We start from the raw sequence: 9,932 nt of genomic DNA on the forward strand, positions 1-9,932 counted from the left end.
TCGACTAACCTATCGATGTGAGGAAGAGGAAAATTGTCCTTAGGGCAAGCCTTATTCAGGTCAGTGAAGTCAACGCAGACTCGTGATATCCCATTTTTCTTTTTAACAACCACGGTGTTGGCGAGCCATTCCGGATATTTCACTTCGCGTATCTGCTCGGCCTTCAGTAATCGCTCTACCTCTTTATTGACAATTTCAGCCCGCTCAAGGCCGAGCTTCCGTCGCTTCTGCTTCACGAGTCTAAATGTCGGATCTACATTAAGGTCGTGCGAAATGAGTTCGGATTTTATCCCTTGCATCTCATCAACTGACCAGGCGAAGGTAGTAATGTTTTCCTTCAGAAAAGAAATCAAACTAGCTCGGAGCTCGCTTCCCAAACCTGCCCCTATCTTGATTTCTTGATCCGGGAATTTAGGGTTAATGAAAATGGCTTCTGTGAGGTCACCTTGCAGCTGCTTCTAAACTGGATTTTTGGCGACCTCCAGCTGTGGTTGCTATTGGATCAGGAGTTTGTGGCTTGTGAGGTAACAGCTTCTCGCCATTCTCTGACTTCCCAGAATTTCCTGAACTCCTTGAGGGGTTGGGAACTTGACGCATTGATGGTACGTTGACGGAACCGCCTTCATTTGGAACAGCCAAGGCGTCCCCAATATCGTGTTATAGGCCGCAGGTTGGTCAAAGACCGTGAACTCCACCATCTTAATCATACCTTGAGTGGAAACAGGTAAAGTTATCGTTCCTAGAGACATCGACATTTCACTGTTGAACGAGACTAGTGGAGATGGAGGTCCTGCGATGTGCTCCTTTCCGATGCCCATCCTAGTGAGAGTCTCCAGAAAAATTAAATCTATCGAGCTCCCAGTGTCTACAAGGATTCAGCACACCTCGTGGTTCGCTACATCAAGTGAAATAACGAGTGCATCGTCATGACGAGCATCTAGATCCTCCGTTTCCTTCTCGAAATATGTGATCTCGGGTAGATCGCTTGGAGCGAACTTCGCTCGTTTATGTACTGGATTAGCGAGCTTGCGTTGATGGTCTTTGATTGTTGTTATCGAGTTGCAAAATAAGCATGATCCTCCCATGATTACGTCTACTCGTTTTTTTGCACCTGCGTCCCCCTCAGCTTGCTTTAGCTTCATTGGTGGAGGGACATCCTCATCGAGTTAGGACACCGTTTTTGGGTCTAGCTCATCAATCGACACATTCGGCATCTCGCCAGATACAAACTTTTCATCAAGAAGGTGCATCAACTTCTTGCAATCCCGAGTTGAGTGTCCGTTAGTTTTATGGAGTTCCCAATACGCGTTCTCGTCCCTGACCCATTTATTACTTGGGAGCACTCCGCTCTTGGAGCGTGGTGAAAATGGTAGTTTGGAGGGTGAACTCTTTGGGGAACTTTTTCGAGGAAATTGGTTAACCGTGAATGTGCCAGGTCCGGACTTCAGGGTTGAAGGCCCTTTCTTCCTCTGCAACTTCATCTTAGCACGTGCTTCGAATCGGAGTTTGGTTGCAACTTTATGTTTTGGAGCTACAACAGCCATTTCTTCCTCTACAACTATCCAGTTCGAAGCTCGATGTTGCGCATCCTGGATGGTAGTGAACTGGTTTACAATCAGTTCTCCGCGGAAACGAGACTCGTGCCAAAGGCCATTTTTCAGTGCGGCCATGGCAGTTGAGTCGGAAAGCCCCGGAATCTGGACTTGTATTTCCTTGAACTTTGTTATGTAGGAACGGAGTGACTCTCCAGCGGCGTGGTTTCTATCAAGCTAGAATACTGCTTGATAAAAGAAGTTGACAGCTTCGTGAAGTTGTTAATGGAGGCAGCTGCCAAGGATGCGAACCAGAGTAGAGCTGCGAAGTGAAGGGTGGAATGGCGTTGTTAAAATCTAAAGCGCGTCGTCGTGGGTTTTGCTCAGAAGAGAGGAGATCGACCTGATCGGCATATGCGCGGTGAGAGGCTGACAGATCAACAATCGAACTGGTGATTGCTTCTAAACGGGTAGAGACCTGCCCTTCCAGGCCATCGAAACGCTCGAACAGAGCAGCGGAGGCTGCTTTCTGGCGGTCGGATTTCCCTATCAGATCCTGCAAAAGCTTTTGGATTTCTTCTAAAGTTACCTGATTGGCAGATGCATGGGCCATAGCAGAGTCTGTACGATGAAGATTTGTGAAAAGTGTCGGAACTATATGGAGTGCAGGTGATAGTAGACCCTCCTTCTAGCGCCAAATGTGAGAACTAAAACCAAAGTTCTCCTTCCAAAGTAATTTTGAACGGGGGAACCCACCACCGTTTAAAGTTCCGAACTGAATTTAGAGTTTAAGAGTGTTAAAAAGAGTGTATATTATTGCTCGAGAGAAAAGTTTTTCGATCCATTTACACAGTCGCCCTCCTTACTCATTTATACTAGTTCATTACCATCAATGCCTAATAAACTTTTCTACGTAAATTTTGCACCCTAATCAATCCGATTATTTGTAGGAATCTTTGACCGAGTCTGGACTGCGAACCGATCCGAGGGGTGCTTCACTACGCTCCAGCTTCCCATCGGGCTTAGTGGGCTGGTCCGTACTAAATCCTTGGCCCATTTAGATTGTTTGTTCTGGGCCATAGTCTATTACCCGAGATGAACAATCGTGGGTACAACAGATAGGGATTTGGAAGAATCCACTATACCCATCATGGAAACAATAATAGGGGTGACTAGCTAATCTTTCCAAAATGATCCTTCCTAGATACAGCATTCAACTTCCTATAATCAATGCACATCCTATGTCCTGTGATGGTCCTAGTTGGGATTAACTTATTTCTTTCGTTTTTGATCACAGTTATGTCTCCCTTCTTAGGTACACAGTGCACTGGAGATACCCAAGTACTATCAGAGATAGGATAGATAACTTCATCATCAAACAATTTTAGGATTTCCTTCTTCACTACCTCTTTCAGATTATGGTTCAATCTTCTTTGGGGTTCAATACTAGCATAAGATTCATTTTCAAGATTGATTTTATGCATGCAAAGGCTAGGCGAAATACCCTTGATATCATCTAATGAATACCCTATAGCCTTTCTATACTTCTTAAGCTCAGTCACTAGCAACCTCAGTTCGTCGTCACTCAACCTAGCATTCACTATGACAGGATAAGTAGAGTTGGTTCCCAGAAAAACGTACCTGAGTCCGGAAGGGATAGTTTTGAGTTCTAACTTTGGAGCTTTCAGTTCTGACCAGTCGTCAGCATGGGAGTCTGGAGTGATCACGGTCGAGTGGGAGGGGTGCGGCTTGATCGAGCGGGACATCGGTGTCTCGAGTCGGGTCTTGACGTCAGTCGAGTCGGAGATATCACGTTATGAACTCTCTATCTCAACTGCACATACCTCCTCTGCGTCAGATAGCTACTCGAATTCCTCTGGTCCATCTGTTTTTCTGTGGGAGTCTAGCAGATTCTTGTAAGAAGTGGTCTCCTCATGCAGGAACCCTTGGTCAAAGCAGTCTTGAGATGATCCTCCTCAGCTAATTCCTCCAACAACTCATCAGCTAATTTATCCATCTCTTCAATGTAGAAGACTTGTCCTCCTATCGTTGGCTTCTGCAAGGTATCCTTGATGTCAAACTTCATAATGAAGTCGTCGCCCAGATTGATGTTAATCTTGCCATTTCTGACATCAATGATGGCTCCAGATGTCGCCAGGAACGGTCTTCCTAAGATCAGAGGATCTTTTGGTTCTTCATCCATCTCCAGAACCATAAAGTCGGTTGGAACTTCCACGTCTCTGATCCTGACGGATAAGTCTTCTAAATACCATTTGGAAGTCTCACTGATCTGTCTGCAAGGATGAGAGAGATGTCGCAACCCTTGAACCTTGTAAAACCCAACCTCGTAGCAACAGAGAGTGGCATCAGATTAACTGAAGCGCCAAGATCACATAGGCACCTGTCAAAAGACATAGGTCCAAGGGAGCAAGGTAGAGTAAATGATCCAGGATCTTTGAGCTTCTTGGGTACAATCTTCTTATTGATGATTGCACTGCACTCAAGACTTAGTACCACCATGACTTGAACTTCTTTTGATCTCTCCATCACTAAGTCCTTGAGGAATTTCTGGTAGTGAGGAACAAGTGTGAATGCATCCAGCAATGGCATCCTCAACTTAATCTCCTTGACTTGTTTTTCGAACAAGGCTTTGTACTTCTCAGTAAGCTGCTTCTTGAACCTCACTGAAAATGGTAGAGGAGGCTTGTATGGTGGAGGGATGATATCACAGGTTTGTCTTCAGAAACAACCTGTTCCTTAACAGCTTCGGGTTCGGACAACTTCACTGGTTCAACCAGGTCCTTGACTGCTTCGACTGGGTTCTCCATCTGAGCCTCATTGTCCTCAGTGATGTCTGGTACTCCTTGCCTGGGACACAATGTTTTCCCACTTCGCAGCGTGATTGCGTTTGCAAACTCCTTGGGGTTCTGAACAACCTTCCCTGGGAATTGGCCAGGCTTTGGTGCAGAAGTAGAAGCAAATTGGCCTTCAAAATACCTTATCTTCGAATTCAGAGCTTCAAATTTGACGTTCAGATCATTGTAGGAGCATTCCATCCTCTGACTAAGGTCAACAAACTTCTTAGCAGTATCCATAGAGCCGCTAGCTTGACCCTCTATTGCTTCATTTCTTGATCTGGAGTTGTAGTAGGCTGAACTTGTTGAGGGTGGAATCCTGGCGGTGGTCCCGAGGGAGTCTGATAACCCTGCTGGAACTATTTTTTAGGTACGAATCCCGGATTGTAAGGCACTAAAGGTTTTATTTTACCTTGCTGTTGTTGTTGAGGCGGGTACACCTGATCTTGTGGATTAGCAACATTGTTACTTCGGTAAGACAAATTGGGGTTCGTCTTGTAGGGGTTGTAACCTTTGTTGTATCCACCCTGATTCTAAACATAGCTGATCTCCTCAGTCTGCTCACCCTCCCCATCTGGAACTTGGACAGGGTCATCCTCAGATACGAAGTGGACGCTCCTCTGCTGGCTTAGCAAGATACGGTCAAGCTTCTCACTGACATTTTTGAGGTCCTTCTTGTACTTCTCTTCAATCTCAGCATTGCCGCAAACTGTGCGGTCATAGTCCTCATTGTAGTTGCCGTCAGACTGAGCGAGATTCTCCACCAATAGTCATCCTTCCTCAACGTCTTTGTTCAGGAAATTACCGTTAGAAGCAGTGTCAAGCAGCATATGTATCTTTGTTAGTACACCACGGTAGAGAGTGCTCAGCAGTGACTTGTTGCTAAAATAATGGTGTAGACACTGGCTGTGGTAACCCTTGAAACGCTCCCAGGCTTCACAGAATGATTCTGAGCTCTTCTAAGTGAAGCTAGAAATCTCATTCCTGAGACGTGTTGTTCTGGAATTGGAGAAGAACTTGGCCAAGAATGCTTTCTTGCAACCATCCCAGGTGGTGATTGATCCCTTGGGAAGGTTTTTCTCCCATTGATGAGCTTTGTCTCCCAGGGAGAATGGGAAGAGGCACAACTTGTAACCATCCTCACTCACGTCGTTGATCTTGGTGAGACTGCACAGACGGTCGAACTCGTCCAAGTGGTTGAGTGGATCCTCCATAGGCAACCCGTGAAACTTGTTTCCTTGGATCATGGAGATCAGACCACTCTTGATTTTGAAGTTGTTGTTCTGCACGGCGGGAGGGACGATTCCAGCATGCTGAGTATGAGTGTTCGGTGTATCCCCAGCACCAATGTTCCGCGGTCCCGGATGTGGTCCATTCGGTTGTTCCATTGTGACGAGTGCGAGATGATCAGTGAGTTGACGACTTTGTCGTGGTCTTTGTAACCGGTTGATATCATCGATAGCAGGAAGGAGGTTTTGATGTCCTCTTGATCTGGTGTGCATGCAACGTTACAATCAACAGGTTCCTGAGATACAAAACAAACAAGCAGACAACCAAAACAAGTCAGTACTCAGAATGATAAGTGTAATAGAACTTAATCTTGCAAAACTTAAATCTTAAATGTAGCAAAACGAATCCCAAATGGCAACGACGCCAAATTGATACTAGGATTTTTGTATGTCCTAGCAGGTTCAATTAACCTTATGCAGCTGTAATACTTAAGGTGTCAATCCAGTTGGGAAACTTTACTATCACTCAAGATGCAATCAGGATTTCACAAGTCAAGCCAATTCAAAGAGAGTGTTTTTATCTAACAATCCTAGAATGATGAAAATGCAAAACGGAAATGAACTACAGAACTAGAAACGAAAATGTATGGCAAGAAGTAAACTAAAGTAAAAACGAAAACGATTCTAAGCATGAAGAAACGAAACAGTCTCAAGAATGTAATATCAATCAAGAATATAAAAGTCCTAAGGATGGGAGTAATTGATGTCGGTGGAGTATCCTAGTCCACAGAGTGTTTAACATACGACAAGCAAACTATCCCTAAACAATGAACATCACAACTTAGCTAATCCAATCTTTTGGCAAAAGCTACTTAGACTCAACCACTTCCATACCTAGCTCTCGCTAGAGAAACATGGTCGAGCATGCATGACAAACAAGTTCATTCACGTCAACAAACATCCTAGACAAATATCTCTTAGGTTAGGAACGTAAGTCTCTGGCACTAGTTGGTCAGACATTTCATCAAACACCTTTTGGGTGTGGAAATGTCTCGAACCTAGTTCCAATTGATCAGAGAGAAACTAGTAATTCTAACACTAGTCCAGAAGGGAATCATACAAATCAAAGCTTAAACACCCTACATCCTAAGATCCTCCACCTAGTCTATCCCATCCCCAAGAACCTTAAATCTACTCAAATCCGGAAATCATCACCAAAGATACAAATCCAGAAAACATTGAACCAAACATAATAAATAGATAGAAATGAGAAGAACAACTTTGAAGAAGAAATCAAGTGCAAAAACTGAATAAACTCGGAGATGTCAGATTACAAGTCTCAGAGCGTTTATTGTTGGCTAGGTCAAACCTTAGAAAAGAAAACGAGATAAAAGATAAGATGTCCCAAACCAAGACTTAACAAAATGTATATATAGTAAAAACATGTGAATCCCTAAAACTTAAAACGACAAGATAGAGCGTCGGTTCGGGAATCTCCTGAAGCGTGTGAAACCAAACATGTGCGGTCGAGTCGCGTGTCGTCTCTCCCTGGTGTGCGGTCGAGTGGAACGGATCGAGTCGAGGTTATACGACTCGAGGTGGGTCGAGTGGAGGTGATACGACTCGAGCTGGGTCGAGTAGAGGTGATGCGACTCGAGCTGGGTCGAGTGGAGGTGATGTTACTCGAGCTGGGTGTATATGTATCCACTAAAACGGTGATAACTCTTAAACCACGCCTTCGATTGACTTGAAATAAACGACATTGGAAAGATGACTCAATTCCCTACAATTTTCATGAAGACGTCGAAAGCTAAATCCCACTCGAGTGGAACGACTCGAACGGGATGGCTCGAACGACGGTTGGGGAGTGGCTCGAACGAAGGTTGGAGAGTGGCTCGAACGATGCATTCCCGACGTCTCCTAGATACCTGCAATACTCCAAAATGTACAATGTATGCAAGGATGATGCAAGAACTACCTAGACATGCAAAGTGTATAGAAAATACTAGAAAATAATGCAAAACAATGAGTTATCCTAACTAAATGCATGATAAATATATGGTAGGAAGAGACAAAATATAGAAATATCATATAGATTATTTTACATTTGAGTTATTTTAATATATAATGAATATTTACACTTAAAAATTAAAATATCACGAGTTATATTGTGATTTGGAACAATATGAATATAAATTTAATTATCATTAATTTGGTATTACATGGATAATTTATCATTTTATTATTTTGCTAACATTATCAATATTAGAATAATAGATATATTAAATTGAGTAATTTATGATAATGTAGAGAACAAATTATTTTGCGGTAAACTGCGGGTTAAATCCTATAATTAAAGTCAAATATAATAATTATATATATAATTATATAAATAAAAGTAATATTTTGGTTTCTCCTTATTGGTTAATTTTCATTTAATGCATTATAATTTTAATATTTTTTTTACTTCCTCATCATAAAGGATGAAACTGGGAGAAGAGAACAAAGCCGAACAATGAAACTGGGAGCATTGCTACTAACCGTATAATAGTTTTTTGTAGTTGTAATTAACCGATATTAAAAGTAATCAACCGAGAGTAAACTACTTAGTTGCATAGTTTTGCTTAGAAATAAAAAATTAACCTTATTTAACGGTTCATATTTCCTTTTTATTTACTAATATGCAATATGCAATATGCAATATGCATATGTAAGCGGTCCACTTTTTGGTGGTCTAATAACGACTACATTCAAAAGTATATGTCGGCTACACAAATACTAATGAAAAAAGTAAGATCAGAAAAATATAAAAATTATTAAAATTCATAAATAGAGATAGCTAACTAATGTAAAATCATCTTTTTTAGGAGTAACTCTTTCATATAGTTTACTAGGAAAAATCCCACCCGTTGTGTGGATTATATTAATATATTAGTTTTATATATAATTAAATATAATTCTTTATTTTAATTTTTGTATTAGAAATAATATAGTTGATTTTATATGTTCCAAGATAAAATACTTACACATAGACTTTTAAATATGTAATATCAAAAAACATTTATTTATTAAATTTAATAAAAATGTTTGGTCAAATACGTAGACATAGACTTTCTTGGGAATCATAGTATCTGCAAATGTTAAATTTCTAAGAAAATTGAAATAATAAGAGTTTTAGAAGAAGGAAATTAGGAAGTAAGTATGATGTAAGAACTGAAAATGCAATATAGGTGTTGACGTAAAGATGTTTGGTAGCTATAATTTAGGGGTTGAAGTAAATATTTTATTTAACGGACGTCGGAGGGAATCATGGTTTCGAGTATTTATTTATTTTGATTTGGGATTCAAATTTCGAAACTGCTAACTTATGTTCGTATAGTAATTAGTAGAGGGGTTTGGGATATTTTATATTGGGAAGCAAATATTTTAGCGATTGTTTTGGTAAGAATTGAGTGTTCACAACAGAAAATTACTGAGACGCTACATACATTTGAGATTCTAATGTACCTCCTGCAAGTTAAATAAACTTTTAACCTTCATCAGTGCCATAACCTGAAGCTCCTAAAGCCAACATTCCAGGAGCGAAGAATGCCAATTCATCCATCTGAATATAATAGAGAAAAAAGCAATGTCATACCCACAAAGTTGTCGAGAAAGAAAATCCAACAGGCCATATGAGAAAGTGAACAGGGAAACCAAAGCAGCACAGGAAAATAGTGGTGGCATATCCCATTGTCTCACAATTCTACAGCTCCATATGTATGTTTCTCTTTTCATCATTCAAGTTAGACTTTTTGTAGTCACTAACAGCAGTTGCAGAGGAGAAGAAAGTATCATATCCACACTAAAGAGTCAATATATAAAATTCACATATAAAGTGAAACAACTTAAAATTACATGTGATAAGAACCAATGGAAATGCAATGCTTCCTCCATTCAAGTTTTGAGGTTGGAGAGACAGTCTATAGTCACGGACAGCTGCAGAGGAGAAGAAAGCATCAGAACAACACTAAGAGTCATTATCGAAAAGGAAAATCTCATAAATTAAGTGGAAAATTACCTGTGACAAACCTTTGTTTTTGTTTTTATCCCAAGTGCTACTGCAGCAACCATCAAATCAGATGAAACGAGAAAGAGAAAACAGAACAAAGAGCAACCCAAGTGCTACTGCAGGGTTAGTAGTATAACTTGGTAAATCTCAAAAATCCAAGTAAAAAAAGAACAAAGAGAGGAGAACAGAGTTAACTTACCTTAGTCAGTCTTCATTCTTCAACCCGACCTGCACAACATATACAGAATTAGATTTAGTTAATTTT

The 9,932-nt window shown here is 41.0% G+C and overlaps 1 non-coding gene across 1 annotated transcript; it reads left to right on the forward strand.

Moving 5' to 3' along the window:
- The first annotated feature begins 5,272 nt into the window (after nucleotides 1-5,272).
- Nucleotides 5,273-5,379, forward strand: LOC147941005 (small nucleolar RNA R71). Its single transcript, XR_015562975.1, has one exon. It is a non-coding gene; the product is annotated as a small nucleolar RNA R71 (small nucleolar RNA).
- The last annotated feature ends 4,553 nt before the right edge of the window (nucleotides 5,380-9,932 follow it).

Source organism: Camelina sativa, chromosome 7 (assembly GCF_030686135.1).
Source record: "Camelina sativa cultivar CO46 ecotype springtype chromosome 7, ASM3068613v1".
NCBI classification, from domain to species: Eukaryota; Viridiplantae; Streptophyta; class Magnoliopsida; order Brassicales; family Brassicaceae; genus Camelina; species Camelina sativa.